This window comes from Protopterus annectens, chromosome 5.part0 (genome assembly GCF_019279795.1).
Source record: "Protopterus annectens isolate FY-2018-M chromosome 5.part0, PAN1.0, whole genome shotgun sequence".
Lineage (NCBI taxonomy): Eukaryota > Metazoa > Chordata > Ceratodontiformes > Protopteridae > Protopterus > Protopterus annectens.
Window position 1 is genome coordinate 81,567,845 of NC_056735.1, and position 19,942 is coordinate 81,587,786.

Sequence of the window (19,942 nt, forward strand, 5' to 3'; positions counted from 1 at the left end):
ATGTGCTGACCAGGATAGCCAGACTGGATATATGTCCATTTTCAGCGGAGGCCCGGGGAGAAAAGCTCCGCATACCAAAAAAGAGACAGTACACACATCACTGATTGATAAACTCAAGCAGACATGTTTAGAAAAATATAGGCAAAGAATACAGGCAGATATCAATATACACAATGTGCAGACTTACATCTGATTGGCAAAGATGTATCAGAAAATGTGAACAAAGAATACAATCAGATCTCATAATTCACAATGCTTAGACATTCAGATGCTATGAGGCATAGATACTTGGCTAAACAGCAGGTTGGGTAGCAAGACATGTATTAGTGAAGTTGTTAGTCAGGTTTAGAACAAGAGCACAGCTAATGAGATGTGAGTTATTTTTTGAATTCTCTTTTAATTTAAGAGAAAAAAATTGGTCCATGACCACAATTTGTATCAAGTCAAATAATAAGCAATTCTGCTTTTTTGTTGGGAAAAGAATCTTATTGGGTCAGAGATGTCATATTCTCTTTGCAAATCTAAAATAGCTTTGGACACATTTATATCTCAGTGTAAAATATTTGATCTATACTAACAGGAGTCAATTACTGAATTCCAATCACCCCTAGAATAAGAACATTTGGAAATGTGCAGTCCAGTTTAAAAAAAAATGAATATTTAGTAACATTAGTTTAACCACTCCAAATGTGTGCAACCAAACAGTGCATATATCTGAATTACAGCTCAATAATATTAAGTAGAGAGGGCACATGTTTGTATAACTAAGAGGTAACAACCCAGACAAAAGCCACTATGAAGATAATTAAAATTGTATATAATACAAATTTCTGATAGCTTTACTCATATAGTGTTTTGTTTCAGATAAAATGAAACACAGATAGAATATGTTTTGTTTGAAAGATAATCAGGTGAAAACGTGAATAAATGGTTCTTATAAATAAAACCAGATAAGAACTGCAAATCCAATGTACCATAAGAAATCTGACAGAGGAAACATCAACTTTTACTGCATATCACCATTTGTAATTTTACTTTTTACATCATATCTGAGAGCTAAAATCTCCCATTGATGATGGATCAGGATAGTGGGGAAAGTACCATGCCACTGAAGAGAAGAGCAAACCAAACTCCAGATGACACAGAGGTAGTTTAAATCTCTCCTAGACTGATAAAGCAATTTATAGAAAAGCTGAGAATTAAAATTTTTGAAAAAAAATGGGGTATTTTAAAATAATGCCACTGACTTCCCATACTCTGGAACAGGCTACCCATCTATGTCAAGCAAAGTTCTTCATTAGCACTTTTCAAGAAAAATCTTGATGAGTGGATGGGAATAGGAAATACACCCCAGGGATCACTTCTGTGGCTCTGCTCGATATGGGCACAGGAAATTTACTTTCTTGGGTGGCGTAAGCCAGGCAACCTTGTCAGCTAGGCTTACGTAGACCTCGGGCCTTTAGCCTAGTACCTACCTATGAACCCATGAAACTAATAGCACAGTTAGTACATGAGCTGTCACAAGAGATCTGTTCACACCTTGACAACCATCTTAAGTCCACTTCATTCTGTTGTGCTAAAGTTTTTGATTGTTGCCGAGCTATAATGTTCTAACTGTCGCTAATCTAAGGAAGATTTTTTTTAATAAAATTTGTAAAGTAAAAGAGTAATTTTAAAATAAGAAAAGCTGCAATTAAACAAAATTATAGGAGGAGCAATGAGACTAATATGCAAAGTCCAACTCATGAGATCAAAATTAATGACATCACAGCAATAACAGAGCAAAATTATCCAAGGCAAATTTTGAGAGAAAAATCGCCAAGGACTCAAAAGACAATCATAAGGCCTTCTTTAGCTATGTTAGAAACCTAGGAGGAAGCTCCCAGATATGCTCAGAATTAGTTCAAAATGATGTGAAGATTACTGAACCTACACACATTGCCAACATACTGGCTGACAGGTTCAGTGCAAACTCCCCCCCCCCAAAAGGAGAGATATCTATACCAGAGGATTGTAGCCCCCCCAAACTTCTCCAACGCCCAGGTGAGAACTGCCCTCTCCAAGGCAAAAAACACAGCATCCATGGGACCGGATGGTGTCCCCAGCTGTGTGCTCCACGAACTCAATGAGGAATTAAACCCGCAGTTAGGACAGCTGTTTAATCTTAGCCTCACCTCAGGATATGTACCCAAGGAGTGGCGCACGGCGACTGTGGTCCCACTTCTCAAGGGCGGTGCCTCCACCGACCCTGGTAATTACCATCCCATTAGCTTGACAAGGCTTATCTGCAAAGCCATGGAGAGGATCATAATGGAACTCATAAATAAAGACATAGAGAACTTGCAGACTTTGGATCCAACCCAGTTTGGCTTTGTCAAAGGCAGATCATGCCTTTTAAACTTGGTTGACTTTTTCAAGACAGTCACCAAGGCCATTGATGAGGGAAAGGCATTCCATACAGCCTACCTCGACCTGGCAAAGGCCTTCGACACAATACCCCACTCAGGTATCATCGAAAAACTCATCAGCTTGAATGTAAACCCATACATCACAAGATGGGTTGCAAACTGGCTAAGTGACAGAACCCACAGGGTCAGAGTTGCTGGAGCCATGTCAGACTCAAAGCCTGTCACAAGTGGTGTCCCACAGGCTCAGTCCTGGGTCCACTCTTGTTCGGCATCTACTTTTCTGAAGTACAAGAAAACACAAGAGGTTATGGCTGACAAAGTTTGCAGATGACTGCAAACTGGGCGCCATAGTCGAAAACACATCTGACACAGATATCCTTCAGAAGGGCCTCACAGAAACGGATAACTGGTGCCAGAGCCATGGCCTAAAGTTAAACGCCAAGAAATGCATAGTCATACCCTTCGGGAAAAACAAGGTTACCCCTAGCTACCATATAGGTGGCAATCCACTGAGCACAGAAGAAGTCATCAGGGATCTGGGAACCCAGGTTGACAGTAACCTTCGCTTGACACTCATGTTGCTAAAGTAGTTAGGAAAACCTTCTACATTGCCCACCTGATCATGAAGGATTCACATCTAGATCAAGGGAGGTCTCGTCCCCTGTACTCATCACTCATTAGACCTATGATTGAGTACAATGCCCCATTCGAATGTATCTGACCCGACACCTGCAGCAGCTGGAAAGGCCCCAAAAGTTCCTCACCAAAAGGATAAAGGGTCTCAAAATATGTCTTATGCTGCCCGACTGAAAGAACTCCAGCTCTATTCAGTCTCATACCGCTTGCTCAGAGGTGACCTGTGCCTGACATATAAGGCCATGTCAAACCCAGATTTGATGAATATGCTTCACCTCAAAAATCTAGATCCTCAGAACCACAAGGGCGGAGACTTAAACCTTGACACGGTTATTAATAGAACGTGCTGGAGGGACAAATTCATCACCCAGAGACTCCTATGCTGTGGAACAAAATCCGTACATGTGAGGCAGAGCACTGCTGGCCTTGTTCAAGAGGAATCTTGACCAATGGATGGGGGATCGCAGATATACCCCAGGGATTACTTCAGTGTCACTGCTTGACAGAGGCACAGCAAAGTAATAGGCATAGTTTATTCAAACTAAAGGGGTGGCGAAAGCCAAATAACTATGGGCTAGGCTTATAAATGCCCTTGGGCAGATAGCCTAGTATGAACATATGAACCTATGAACCTATGAATAGCAGCACAGATAAAGGTAGTGGTAGGCAGCACAACTGCATCATTTCCTCCTTGTCTCTATAGTTTATCTCCCCAAAATAGACCCTTTCACACAGGCTGTGAAAAATAGTTAAGTGATTTTCTCAGTGTCTTAATGTAGACAGGTAGGAGTTCTTGAAATTCAAACTTTGTTTCAAGGTTTTTAGTCCACAACCTAAACATCTATGTAATATCATACATTGTACCCTAGTTTCTTCTGTAATTTGCTTAAAACATGGTATGTTACTATACAGAATCCTCTTTGTTGTAGACAGGAGTCCCTTCTGAAAGTCCATGAAAAGGAATGTTAATCCTTTGAAAAGTGAAACTTTAAGTGTAACTATGAAGAATATATAATGATTCCAAGGTTGTGATATACCACTGTATTCCCACAGCATTGCTGTACAGTAAATGGAGTTACAGGTACAGGCAGGAGGGATGCTGGAGAAGAAAAGAATCTTGCAAACACATTTCAAAGATATGAGCTCTCAAATTTGCTGCACTTTGTTGGAATTGTGGCTGAATTTTTAAGTGCCAGGACTCAAAGGTCAAATCAATGGATCTCACACTTCTGATAGATAGGAAGTGAGGTCAAGCAGAAAGCACAAACCCTAAGGGAAATACTGAGTGCATTATCTCCCACAAAGAAATTCATATAGCATTCTAAACATGTTATACTTCTGCATTCTGCAATCAGCCCCACATATTTTATACATATTCTCATAATTGTTGATATGATTTTCATGAGGCCACTGCATATCAATTTAAACTGTAAACTTAAAGTTTATCACCATTCAGACTCTTAAATGATGTAGCATATCCGTATGAGCATATAATTTCAAATGTACACCCTTGCAAACTCCAATGATTCATTAATTTCAGTTTAGACAAAGACACAGATATACAGATATTCACAGTTTTTTAGGATGCACTTTAACTTGCTGAGTTTTAAAAGACACAGCATAAAAACCAAAATTTAGATTTTATTGAATCTGACATACTTTAAAAGTCTGAATCTATAAACGAGAAAACAGCAACATGTGCACAGACATATAAAGACAAATTACAATAAAAGATTCTCTTTGGCAGCAAGCAAGGCCTGAGCTACCTTTACAGTAATTCAATGGAGAGATTATGCTACACAATCTGTAAGTATTGAGAAGCGCCTCATTCTGTATAGAAACCCAGGAGTGCACCCAGATCGAAGCTGCATAACCTTGTATTGTTTATATTTTACCATAATAAATATGTAGATCCAGACTTTCACATAGTCAATTTGATAGGACTTAAAAATATGCAATTTGCTGTGTCATTTTGTTTAATTTGATTGTGTCATTTTGCTATACTCCCTACTCTCTTAAGTTTATCACACTTCCAGTTTTCATATCATTTATTTTTTTCTCACAGTCCTACAATGCCTTGGAAATCTTTCATGTTTATTTACACCTCCTTAGAAATTAAAGAGCTTAGTTTTGTGGGTGCAAGCGGTAAGTAATATAATAATAATAATAATAATAATAATAATAATAATAATAATAATAATTATTATTATTATTATAATACCATAATATAATATAATAATAATAATAATAATATAGTCCTACAATGCCTTGGAAATCATTCAGGTTTATTTACACCTCCTTAGAAATTAAACAGCTTAGTTTTGTGTGTGTGCAAGCGGTAAGTAATATAATAATAATCCAATAATATAATAATAATAATAATAATACAGTCCTACAATGCCTTGGAAATCTTTCATATTTATTTACACCTCCTTAGAAATTAAAGAGATTAGTCCTTGTGTGTGCAAGTGGTAAGTAATATAATAATAATAATAATAATAATAATACAATAATATAATATGGTATGACCCTGACCTTGAGCAGTATCCTACCTTCACCAAGAATGATGCCACAATACAGAGATAAGATGATCAGCTTTAACAATTGGCTTAAACACTGGTGTCATTCAAAGGGGATCCAGTATCTGTCTGCCTGGGATGACATGCTGGACAAGCCACGCTGCTTCGCAAGGGACGGCTTGCACCTGTCACCCCTGGGATTCCGGATATTGGCAAAGGCTCTTGCCACCCCCATAGTGCCTTTTTAGGCAAGGCTCAAATTCTAAACCTACCACCCTAGAACACAAAAAGGAAAAACTAAGGGTAATGCTGCTCAATGCCAGAAGTCTAAATCTCAAAATGCACGCACTCGAGGCCCTTCTCAGTATGGAGAACATCGATGTCTGTGCTGTGACAGAAACCTGGTTCAAGGCTCCTGAGAGCACCCCAGCTATCAGGTTTTACCTCATATCATGCTCCGCCCCAAAATCAGGAAAATACCAAGAAAGGAGGGGGGGTATCCATATTCATCAAGGACACCCACACCTCAAGACTGGTGGCAACGCATGATGCATCGGAGACCATCCAGGTGCAATTAACCGTAGGCAAGACTGCTCTCCAAATTGTAGCATGTTACAGGCCATCCTCACAAACTCTGGAACCTCACATGGCCTTCCTGAAAACACTAGAGGGGATAAATGTATCACCAAACACCATCATACTAGGTGACTTCAATTACCCAAATATAGACTGGGAACACTACTCAAGCCCAAACACCCTAGCCCAAAAGTTCCTGGAATTCATAAACTCAAATGCCATGGAACAACTAGTCACCATTCCCACAAGAGGAGATAACATACTTGATCTCATCATCACGAACATGGGAGCACAATGTTCAACACCGGAAGTATACCCCTCACTGGTGAGATCAGATCACAAACTAATCTCGCTGGAGGTCCTCATCCCACCCCCACCTGAAATAAAAAAACCCAAGTAAAGAACTTCTCAAAAGCCGACTTCACCCTTCTAAAGCCTAGTGAGGTCACCTTTAAGGCCCCCGAGTCGGTGGAAAACAGTACTCAAGCCGCTGAATCACTTACAAATGCCTTCTACCAGCACCTGCAGGACTGCATGGATAAGGCAATCCCAAGCAAAACAAAGACTCTTTGTACCAAAGGCAAGCGTCCAGTCTGGTGGACCCCAGCCATAAACAAACTCTACAACAAAAGGAGGAAGCTACTACAAGATAGAGCAAAATCCTTAAAAGGTAAGACACCCTTGATCACTATAAGTAAAAACTAAGAGCTCTCATAAAATCATCCAAAGCAAATTTTGAGAGAAAAATAGCTAAAGACTCAAAAGACAATCATAAGGCCTTCTTTAGCTATGTTAGAAACCTAGGAGGAAACTCCCAGATATGCTCTGAACTAGTTCAAAATGATGTGAAGATTACTGATCCTACAGACATTGCCAACATACTGGCTGACAGGTTCAGTGCAAACTTCTCCTCCCCCAAAAGGAGAGATATCTATACCAAACGATTGCAGCCCCCAAACATCTCCAGCCCAAGTGAGAACTGCTCTCTCCAAAGCAAAAACACAGCATCCATGGGACCTGATGGTGTCCCCAGCTGTGTGCTCCACGAACTCAATGAGGAATTAAACCCACAGCTAGGACAGCTGTTTAATCAAAGTCTTACCTCTGGATACGCACCCAGGAGTGGCGCACTGCAACTGTGGTCCCACTTCACAAAGGCGGTGCCTCCACCGACCCTGGAAATTACCGCCCATTAGCTTGACAAGCCTTATCTGCAAAGCCATGGAAAGGATCATAATGGACCTCATAAATAAAGACATAGGGAATTTGCAGACTTTGGATCCAACCCAATTTGGCTTTGTCAAAGGCAGATCATGCCTTTTAAACTTGGTTGACTTTTTCAAACAGTCACCAAAGCCATTGATGAGGGAAAGGCAGTCCATACAGCCTACCTCGATCTGGCTAAGGCCTTCGATACAATACCCCACTCAGGTATCATTGAAAACTCATCAGCTTAAATGTTAACCCATACATCACAAGATGGGTTGCAAACTGGCTGAGTGACAGAACCCACAGGGTCAGAGTTGCTGGCGCCATGTCAGACTCAAAGCCTGTCACAAGTGGTGTCCCACAGGGCTCAGTCCTGGGCCCACTCTTGTTTGGCATCTACTTTTCCAAAGTACAAGCAAACACAGGAGGGTTATGGCTGACAAAGTTTGCAGATGACTGCAAACTGGGCCATAGTAGAAAACACATCTGACACAGATATCCTTCAGAAGGGTCTCACAGAAACGGATAACTGGTGCCAGAGCCACGGCCTAAAGTTAAATGCCAAAAACTGCATAGTCATACCCTTCGGGAAAAACAAGGTTACCCCTAGCTACCAAATAGGTGGCAATCCACTGAGCACAGAAGAAGTTATCAGGGACCTGGGGACCCACGTTGATAGTAGTCTGTCATTCGACACCCATGTAGCTAAAGTAGTTAGGAAGACCTTCTACATTGCCCACCTTATCATGAAGGGATTCTCATCTAGATCAAGGGGGTTATAGTCTCCCTTTACTCATCACTCATCAGACCAATGATTGAGTACAATGCCCCATTCGAATGTATCTGACCCGACACTTGCAGCAGCTGGAGAGGCCACAAAAGTTCCTCACCAAAAGGATAAAGGGTCTCAAAAATCTATCCTATGCTGCCCGACTGAAAGAACTCCAGCTCTATTCAGTCGCCATCTTGCTCAGAGGTGACCTTTGCCTAACATACAAGGCCATGTCAAACCCAGATTTGATGAATATGCTTCACCTCAAAAATCTAGATCCATCAGAGCCACAAGGGCGGAGACTTAAACCTCGACACGGCTATTAATAGGACGTGCTGGAGGATAGATTCATCACCCAAAGACTCCTATGCTGTGGAACAAAATCCCGGTACATGTGAGGCAGAGCACCTCGCTGGCCTTGTTCAAGAGAAATCTTGACCAATGGATGGGAGATCGTAGATATACCCCAGGGATTACCTCAGTGTCACTGCTCGACAGAGGCACAGCAAAATAATGGGTATAGTTCCCCATACTAAAGGGGTGGCGTAAGCCACAAAACGATGGGCTAGGCTTGTAAATGCCCTCGGGCAGATAGCCTAGTATGAACCTATGAACCTATAAACCTATAATAATAATAATACAATCATATAACATAATAATAATAATAATAATAATACAGTCCTACAATGCCTTGGAAATCTTTCATGTTTATTTACACCTCCTTAGAAATTAAAGAGCTTAGTCCTGTGTGTGCAAGCGGTAAGTAATATAACGTCTAGTATATTGTGCAGTGATTTAGACTCTGTTTTGCACAGTCTTCTCAGTATTGGTGCACATTCTACTCACAGCCATTTTGGTGTAGTTGTTTCCTTAGCATATGGTTCAAACCTCTTTACTTAGATTTTTTCTACTATAGTGCATATTTCGCATAGGTGATAGTAATACTTGGGCCTTGGTAGTACAAATCTGATATACTGAAATCAAGGTTTTGCTGTTTAACTTTATAACTCTTACCCCCGGATTTACTAATCTTTCGTGTAAGACTAGATTAGCCTTACACAGAAGTGCCAGTGTAAGAGTATGATGGCAGCGTGCCATGCATATTAAAGATGGCGTGCTGCCTCAACTCTAAAGCTTACAAGGAGCATGGATGAGTGTAGGGGGCATGCCAGACTGCCGAGCAGTCCAAAAATCCACGCCCCTGCAATGAAGAAATGCTGCAATTTTGAGTTGCCTGAGCAAGTCCGCTCACATGTGTACAATGTAACACTACAATCCCACATATGTTAAACAACATACAAAATTAAAAATAAGAATTTTTGTTTTCTTCCGATATAGATGCCCGTAGTTGCACAGGTTTGCACGGGTTTGCCCATTGCTTAGCTACAGTTAGCAGCTTAGATACCAGAAGAGGATAATAAGAAAAATATATGCAAATTAAGCAAAATAGTGATAGCGTAGTGGTTAGAGCCTTTGCACAAAAAGGAGACATTCCCAGTTCGAGTCCCACTACTGCACATTCCATTTTCTGTGGGAAATCTGTATAAAAAATATTTCCTGACATTTTTTATGTATATGTTTTGTAAAAAGCATTGAAATGTTAAATGTAGTATTGACGAATTATATATATATGAAAGTGAAATGGTTATGCATTCTGAGGCATGAGTACCCTATTTTAAGCAATATAAAGCACTGCTAAGCACATTTTACCATTATTGAGCATATTTAAATACAATTGTGCGTAGCTGCGCACCGCGCTAACCAGCGCAACCGCAATGTATTTGCGTGTAGCTGCGTACCTCACTATCCAGCACATCGTCGAGCAACATCGAGCAACGTCGAGCAACATTGAGCAAAGTCAGGCAAAGTTAAGCAAAGTCAGTTAAACATGCTAACACCTGCTTTACTGTACCTTAACCACTCAGGTCTGCCCAGCAGGAAAATAAAAAGCAGTGACAGGGCTCGAACTCAGGATACTGTGCACTATAGTCACAGTACTTAATCACTAAGCCATGACAGCATTTCACAAACAGGCACTTTCAACAGACACATATCTATCAAAGGAATTTTAAACATTGCCAACATCAGCTAAGCAGGCGTGCCTACAGCTGAGTTTTTCCAAAACTCGCCAATCACAAATAATTGTGGGAAATTAGGCAAATTTAAGCTCCACAGGTGGGAATACTTGCTATAACTGGTTATAGCTTCCTTCTGCAGTCAGCATGGCTGGTGTTAGAAAGAACTCAATTTAGAGCACAACGCTGGACACCCAGGAGTCCAAAGCAATGGTTTGGCTCCTTTTCCACAATCATGAGGAAAGACTCTTGTGGGGCCAGTACCAGGGTACCCATTATAAAACGGAGGCCTGGAACAGTCTTGCCCGAGATCTCCCAGTGCCACTGGTGTTCCTCGGACTGGTGAGCAGGTCAGGCACCATTATTCTGACCTGAAGCAACGTAGGGAGGATCAACTGGAACAGTGGATCCAGAAATCCCATACGATGCCTAATGGCCCAGTACTGAGTAAGTAGCCATTGTATTAAGAAGTTAAGAATTGCTATGCTTGTCTATACTATGGATAGGTATGTCTCAATATCACTGCATTTACTTCACAGCTGCAGGTGTCTGGGCTATGAACCAGCAAGCCCATGAAGATAGCCTGCAAAGGCTGCATCATGAGGCAGGTTAGTAATTATTCTGCATGTACTGTTATATAAAATAAATGAGAGAGCCTTCAAAAAGTCTTTTAACCCAATAAATAAAGGTGTAATAATCCTTTAATAAATATATGATTCATAGAGTGCGTCTGTGTCATTTTCTTTGATATGTTGTTGTACTGTTGCATTCTACATATAGTAGTGTTGTATTAAGCAGTGTCAACCCACACTTGGGTAGGCCCATATAACATGGATGAAGGGAGTGCCAGTATCTTGTATTCATATGTACAGTCCACAACTTTTGGTTCATGGCCAGCCTGTACAGGTTAATCTGGCACATGAGTAGCTTGGTATTGTGTTCCCCAGAAATGTCAGTGTGCTGCCAGAAATGTAGGGAGCTGTTAACATATAACTGATACTTTCATCTGAACATATCTAGATAGTTATATGAAAGTAGATCTGTCAGTGTACCATCTTAGCAGTAGTGTGTGTGTGAGCAACTCTCAAAATATGTTGCAGTAACATCTGCATCTTGGACAGTTTGTATGTAAGATACAGCTCATGTATATAATGATCTAGCAAAATCCAGTTGCACAATATGAGGACATTGGGTAGTGTAATAATACATGTAAGGGACATATAACTGCAGTTAATAGGAATGTAGTGAAAACTAGAAGGATATATAAGTTGTTAACTGAGCTGTCTTTTCCCACCCTACTGTATGTGCATAAAAAATGCAATTCCATACCTCAATCGGTATGTTTAATCTCAAAACATTTGTTGGGATATATGTTCTATTGGTTTATTAATATTTGAATTTATTTCTATGCATGTGCCCTGTTAAAAATACCACAATATTGGTGGCCTGTTGCCATCAATTCAACCTGCATGCTGTTGTGATGTCCACTATTCTATATATGCCTGTGTCATGCTTGCTTTTCAACTGTTGAAAATCTGGTGTGTTTGTTTAATGGCAATACTTCTGTATGCTGGTATACCTAATTGGGAATGCTGTTGACTGTTACTAACCCATATCTTTATTAAACTCTCCAAAACATAGATCATATGGGAAGGCCGGTTACAGCAGTTCCACCTGTCCCACCTCAGCTGGCCATGGCACCTGGCACCAGCAGATCGGGTGCCCAGCCTGGGACCTTCTCCTTCTCCATTGGCCCTGTGCCACCTTTGGGTGGAAGCACTGCAGGGGATGGGCCTCGGCCCCCCCGTGCAAGCGTGGGCGGAGGGGCACCTATCACCCTTCGAACGGTCCGGGCTGTATTGCGTAGAGAGAGATTGAATGTTTTGTTGCAGAACATCTACGCCAGCTTGAGGCCAATGTTACGCAACTCCCGTGTCAGCCTGCCCCTCCTACACAGCCCTCAGCACAGCCACCCTCTGGGTCGTGGAGGTGCAGTGGTGACTGCCCATGGGTGGGGACCTCAGTCCCACTGTTTCCATCTGGGGGCTCATGGGCTTGCAATTTCCAAACATCCCTCCCCGTCAAAGGTGTTCACCCACCACATGTGTCATATACCGCCCCTGTATGCATCTTGTTTGTCTTGTCTGTTTACCTCCCCAACCTACCTCCCCAAATATACCTACTTCCCCTACCCCACATTCCACTCTCACCTGAAAAAAAAGGGCAATCTGCTCCCCAAAAAAAAAAATTACGCCCCATACATAGCTGCCCATTTTGCACACATGTCCACTGGACACATGAAATGTTATTTAATTGGCATTACAACATACTTTGTTGTCCTCACCCCTCTCTCAGGGGTTGAAGGGTTCATGTCCACCTACAAATTTATTGCATATGCACAGCTGTTGCTGTTGAAAAAATGGGCAGCTATGGACCTTCTCTACACCCGTCCTGCACATCCCGAGCTATTTTCCATACTGTCTTTCCTTCTTTGCGTCCCTTTTTCACCACTTTCCTATCTCCCCATTTTTCTTTTCTTTCAAAGAAATTAGCACGGGGATGAGTGGGAGTAAGTACTATTAAGCAGTAGTTAGTGGGCTTGCGCGGGTTTGCGCTTGTTTGTGCTTAGCTAAGCAATGCGCAGCAATGCGCAAACCCATGCAAACTCACTTGCAACTGCTGAAAAGTGCCTTAGTCACTCTGTATGTGAGGGCCCTTGTTCTGCTCAGGAACAAAATAAAACACCTCTGTCAGTCTCATACCCTGGACCTTGTACACACTACACAACATGAAGTACCACTAAGTCACAGTAGATATACATCAAGTTGGTGCTTAAATAATTATATCATGCATCAGAATGAGTGAATGCAAAGGAAAATTAGGAATACCATACCACACAACTTGTTCTGTGGATGTTGAACAACTGTTGTTGTGGGATTACACTACATGACTGTAATAAAAGAAGCAGCCATTATAGCAGGAAATAGTGTTACACCATCACTTTACAACCCCACATGGTATCACAGCAGGACAAACACTGGCATATCTGTTTAGGGCAGAGGCCATACCTCCCAATTGTCCCTAATTTTCAGGGATGTCCCTGATTTTGATACAAATTTTAGCTCTGTTCCTTTGAATCCTTCCTAAAACTACTGACTTTGAGCAGAAAGGTGGTGAATTACACTTAATGAATAATGACAATAATTAAGAGTTAGACACTTCTTTTACTTCAGAAAAGGTGTATTAATTCATATGTTCTGATTCTCTTAATGTTTCAACTTAATGGCAATAATATTTTAAAGGTGTCCCTGATTCTCTCTGACTTTTTCTTGACTTTTCTCTAAGTCTGTTCAAATATGTACCTGATTGGTTGAGAGGTCTGGCAGAGGCAGAAATACAGAGGAATATTAGCCATTCTGCTTTTATACACTGTGCAAATAGCTTTGGAAGGAGTTTCAGAAGCATACCCTTATGTAGGAATACAACACTGGAATATAAATGGATGTAGCCATGTACTGGTAGCAACCAACTGTAAGAATGCCATTGCTCTATTGCTGAAAAGACCTGTGTGGTGCACAGACAAGAAATAACAGGCTATTCTCTGGCTATCATGTGGATATGTCCACAGTTGGGAGTTACACAGACAGACTACTTGCCTTGATAAACTAACATGTACACAGCAACCCTGTAAGTCCAGCAAGATAGAATCCACACAATACTACGTGCTCTCTCTGTACTTCTGCAACCCTACCCAAATGTAGAATATACCTGTGTGTGCAGGGTCTACCAAGGATGTAGGTAAGCATACTTACAGTGCTGAAATGTGTCCAGTTTTTCATGAGCAGCTTGTGCTAATGTCAACACTAAAAAAGCACAAACTGTTTAGAACTGAGTAAATGAATATTCACAGTATAGCAGTTCACAAACAATTCTTGTGCCAAAGGAATACATCTCTATAACTAGCTTTGTATGGCAATTAATTGTAACAGTTGAAAAGAAAGTACATCTTTTCATGTATCTTGGGGTAGCATTTTGAGGGGTGAGTACATTTCTACACTGACAAGTGGGTACTGGAAGCAGCAACATTAGGTCTGAGTACAAAATGTAAATCTCTGGCTACACCCCTGGTTCTGATATAATAACTATACCAACCTTCTGTCTTAAATGATGTCCACACTAAACAAGGATGATCTCCATCTTAGAAAGCTGAAAGGGCCACGCCTACATGAGTCAGCAATTTATAGTACTGGATTGCTATGACAGTGATTACTGCAATTACTACACAGCAGGCTGCATGCAATTAGCAAATGGTGGCCACTAATTGGTGCAGAGGCCATCTCATGCTCATGTGCAAATTCCTACAAAAGCAGGCTGCAATCTCTGCCAACAAACTCAATCACTCTACTGCAGAAACTGACAGAGAGAGAGAGAGAGAGAGACAGAGAGACAGAGAGTGAGTGAGAGAGAGAGAGAGAGAGAATGAAAAAGAAATATTACCAAATTATACAAAGGAAAGGTATGTCACACATATGTATTTACTGGCATGCAGTAGATGTTATTGAAGAATAGTCTACATAATGTGAAACATTCATATGTGGCAGCAGTACTTCTTTATGCACAGACATTCTGCTTAACTACTGCTATGGACAAGACTGTATGTACCTGTGGGCAGTAGGACATACCTGTGAAATGTGTAGCTCAGCATTAAATGTGAAAGATCTGATCCATGTTATCTGTGTTCTGTACAGTAGTGTGGCCAATGGCTGTTGGGGGGATTAGCACTGACGTTATATAAACATGGGTGTGACAGAACAACACATGCATGATAGTCATATTAAAGTTTAGCTTAGCATTGGCAACTGCTGTAGCAGTCTAGTATGCTTATCTAGCATCTGTTGCCATATATACCCCCCTAATGTTAGCGTGTGTTCATATGTGACACCTGTTTGTGTTGCAGCAAGGCCCAACAGTTCAGCTGTGAGGTTCAGGGACTTACAACAGTGTGGACCATGTGTATGCATGCCACACATATATGGAGAAATATATATGTGTCATATATATTCACATCTGTATATGTGCATAGAGCAGGGAACATATTGCAACTGTTTGCGAAGGGGGGAGATATATATGTTGATGAAGGTTAGTATGCGCATATTTGTATGTAGGTTTTAGTGTGTGGTAAACAAGACAGCATACAATGCTGGTATATGACATGTGGTGGTTAAACACTGTGGGTGGTTTGTTCAGTTTGCAATGTTGAAGTCAGTAAGGCCTGCAAAAGCTACCTGGGCTGTGAACACCTTCAATGCATTTATCCCAAGACTGTGTGATTTTATTACATTACTGTACACCTTACATCCTTTGTATAATTGATATTCTCACTATGAAAGGTGAAATGTATATGTGCCTACATATATATGTATATGTAGACAAATGGATGTGTATATATATATATATATATATATATATATATATATATATATATATATATATATATATATATATATATATATACCACACTCTGCAAAATTCAGCACTAACCAGCATATGAACACCCAAAATGAGTGTGATACTAATAAATGAAACTTAATAAAAAAGAAGAACTCCAAACAGAAACATGGCTTGGTACTGCTATGGATTTAATGTCCGGCTCACATAAAACACAGTACACAATGCACAAACCTAGGTTTTGCCCCCTGGCGTCATCAGTGTGTATTGCCAATAGGGAACAGAGACTTATTTATACCCCTTTCAATCAGCATGAATTAAAGACACCATTGCATTAAACAAATACAATTGTGATGTTTTTAAAAACACCAAAACCATACCCCATATTACAATAAACATTATAAATGCCTTAGTACATATGACTACCTAAATACATTGTTAATTCAACTTGCACACTAACTGACACATTTTATAGCCTAAATAACATTACCAATTTCTAATTTAAATCCCACTATCGGGTCTATAAGAAGATGGCAATAAGATGTTACATCAGTCAAATGTCATTGAATTTCTGTTTCATAGGCCTCTTTGACCCAAACCACTATGGCGCCACCTTTGTCTGCCATAGTGATGACCAAGCTTTCATTTTTACTCAAATTGTGCAGAACTTGTTTGCCCTGTACAAACACACTCAAATGCATGCAGGAGCACACTTTATTTTTCTGGGTATCAATCAGGTAGTAGCGGAAGACTTAACGTTGATTATTAAACATAGGATACTAACTGAAAAAGAAAGGAAATGGATATTGTATCTAGGAGCAGTATTCTAACCAGGTCTAAATGACCGTTGGTAATGTTATTTAGGCTATAAAATGTGTCAGTTAGTGTGCAAGTTGAATTAACAATGTATTTAGGTAGTCATATGCACTAAGGTATTTATAATGTTTATTGTAATATGGGATATGGTTTTGGTGTTTTTAAAAAACATCACAATTGTATTTGTTTAATGCAATGGTGTCTTTAATTCATGCTGATTGAAAGGGGTATAAATAAGTCTCTGTTCCCTATTGGCAATACACACTGATGACGCCAGGGGGCGAAACCTAGGTTTGCGCATTGTGTACTGTGTTTTATGTGAGCCGGACATTAAAGCTATAGCAGTACCAAGCCATGTTTCTGTTTGGAGTTCTTCTTTTTTATTAAGTTTCATTTATTAGTATCACACTCATTTTGGGTGTTCATATGCTGGTTACTGCTGGATTTTGGAGAGTGTGGTGTGCTTTCAGTCCGAGCACACATTTCACCGAGCACCTGTTTTTTGTTTGTGAATATCTATATATATATATATATATATATATATATATATATATATATATACTCATACACACCTATATCTACTAGTTTCAATAGATTCTCTGTACTGTTGACTGACTGTAATGGTCAATATGTTTGTGAATACGTCAAAGATATGTATCTGTGGGATAGCTTAGTGGGAAACTGTTTATGTTATGGTATTATGGGTCCTTGCTTTGATCCTAGCAAAAGCTGTGTATTCTGTTGCTAGGCAGAACAAGTGCTATTGCATACAGTGTGATTAAGTCCCTTGGTTTTAACTAGGGTGTGTCATTGGATGTTAAAGCTCTACATCTATGATTATTGATTGGTACCAATGTTGAATGCAAATCCTGTGTGTACTGTAGTACTAATTGAAGCTCTGGGCCTGTACAGCAGAGTATGGTGTATGTCCACATTGCTTGCATCCACTGTTTTGTGTGGTCCCTGTATTCATCACAGATTACATTTCTCAAGATTAAGGTTGTGTAAGCACTGACACACAGTACTATATAGTACACACTAAAAGCTTATCTGGGTTGTCATACCTTTTTGTCCTGTAATTATGTCTGATGTGTGTGGGTATGTCTGCAACATGTCCTTTGACATATGTGTGGTAATACATATAACTGCATATCTAGCAACATTCATAGTGTATTACAGCAGTATGTGACCTATATTCCCAATTGTGCACAATCTTGGCCATGGGTTTGGCATTAACAAGTTGTGTGGTATAATAGTAATACGTTTACTGGACCTTACACTGATTGTGATGGATGATATATTTCTTTACATATCAGCTTGATGTATATCTGCTGTGGCTAGGTGGTGCATTGTGTTGCATACAGTGTGCCAGGTACTCTTTTATAGTCTTATATAGTGATTTTATTTTGTTGCTGTGTAGAACATGGTTCATTAGATAGAGAGTGAGCAAGGCACTTTCAAGCAGTTGTGGGGTGAGCAGTGATAAGTGGCAGTTACAGTGTTTCACTCTCAGTTAGCTTATAGGTTGCTACATATGGCAGTTCAGTGATATCTGTACTGTATAATGTTAAATGTGCCATATGACTTGCCCAGACATATTTTTGTATTTATGTCTTCCAGGGATCATGGTTGGATGTGTAGCATGTTGTCAGCAGTAAAGTGTAATGATATCCTTGAAGGTGTAGCTGAGTAGGCATGATGCATTAAAGCTGTAATTAGCAATGTTGTATTGTTTTCACAAGTGTTTATTTCAATTGTGCTTTGTTTGTCCATGTGCCACTTGGCTGATGTGTGTAGTTGTGTCAGCATGCGTTATACAGTGGACAGTAAGTGAGGGGTATGTGCAACACACGTTTCCAGGTATCCATTTGTGAACATGGTGGAGGTGCACTGTATGCATGTACATGCATATTGGACACTTGGGCAGGGTGACATGCCCTGTACTGGCCAGTGTTAACACTCCATAGTTTCTATTGGTGGCCAGTATGCATTGTACTAAACACATTTTGGAACTTGAGTACGCATGTGTGTGTATGACATGGGTTGACACTGTGCTGTGGGTGATGCTGTTGTTGCTATCTGTCATTGGTTTGCATTACTAACATTAACAATGTCCCAGCTGCATAATCCTTTAGTAATGCACACTGTTCACCTACAGGGTTGGATGGACCATGCTATCACAAACACAAGAAATTCTCACTTATACAGTAAAAGTGCATTAGTCTCATGGACCCCTGTCATAAACTAAATATATAATAGAAGGTGTGAAGTTGAACCAAAAAAGAGTTACATACCAAGAAGGGATAACTTATCTGGCCAGTATCATTGGGAAAATACAAGCCCTCATTAAACATACAAGGCAAGATTCAAAATACAAAATGGCAAGGATTCCAAAGACAACACTAAAGCTTTTTTTAGTGTTGTTTATAATCTACAGGGGAAATGTCAGATCGGGTCACAGTTAATGTAAATGGTCACAAAGTACACTTATCTGACCGACATTGCTAATTTCTTGTCAGACAGTTTGAATACGGATTTCACCACCCTGTCATTACACAAGAGCCACATTTGCAGATCTGAAGAATGTAAAACCTGATAATTCACAGACACTCTAGTTAAAACATCTCTTTACCAAAGTCCAAACTACAGTGGCAATGGTACTGGACAGTGTCCCTGGCTGTGCCATACACAAGCTGACATATGAAGTCACCACTCACCTAAACACTCTGTCCAGATGCAGCCTCTATACAGGTTACATACTTGTGGAATGACGCACGGTAATGGTGTTCACAGTCCACAAGGGTTGAGCTACAACATCTTCTTCTTCTCCTTATGGATGCTCCCATTAGGGGTCACCACAGTAGATCATCTGTTTCCATTTCTTCCTGCCCCCTGCATCTTGTGCTGTCACACCATCCACCTGCATGTCCTCTCTCACCACAGCCATAAACCTCATATTAGGTATTCCTCTTTTCCTGTTACCTGGCAGCTTCATCCTTAGCATCTATTTCACAATATACTCTGCATCCCTCCTCAGCATATGTACAAACCAACTTAACCCTGCCTATCTGGCTTGGTCTACTAACCTTCAAACCTGGGCTGACCCTCTAATATGCTTATTCCAAATCCTGTCCACCCTCATCACACCCAGTGCAAATGTTAACATAAACTGATTAAGGGTAGAACTACAACAGATCCTGGAAACTCTCACCCTATAAGCCAGACAAATGTTATCTGGAAGGCTATGGAGCACAGCATTATGGAACTCATTAACAGAGACATTATGAACCTGAAGATACTGCACCATACCCCCTTAGGTTCTCTAAAGGCCAGATCATGGCTCCTATATCTAGTAGACTTCAAGCCAGTTAACAAGGCTATAGGTGAGGGAGGGGAGGTCCACACAGCCAAGCTATAGCTCACCAGCAATTCATACCCATCCCACATTCTGGTATTATACATAACCTCAACAGACTGGCCATA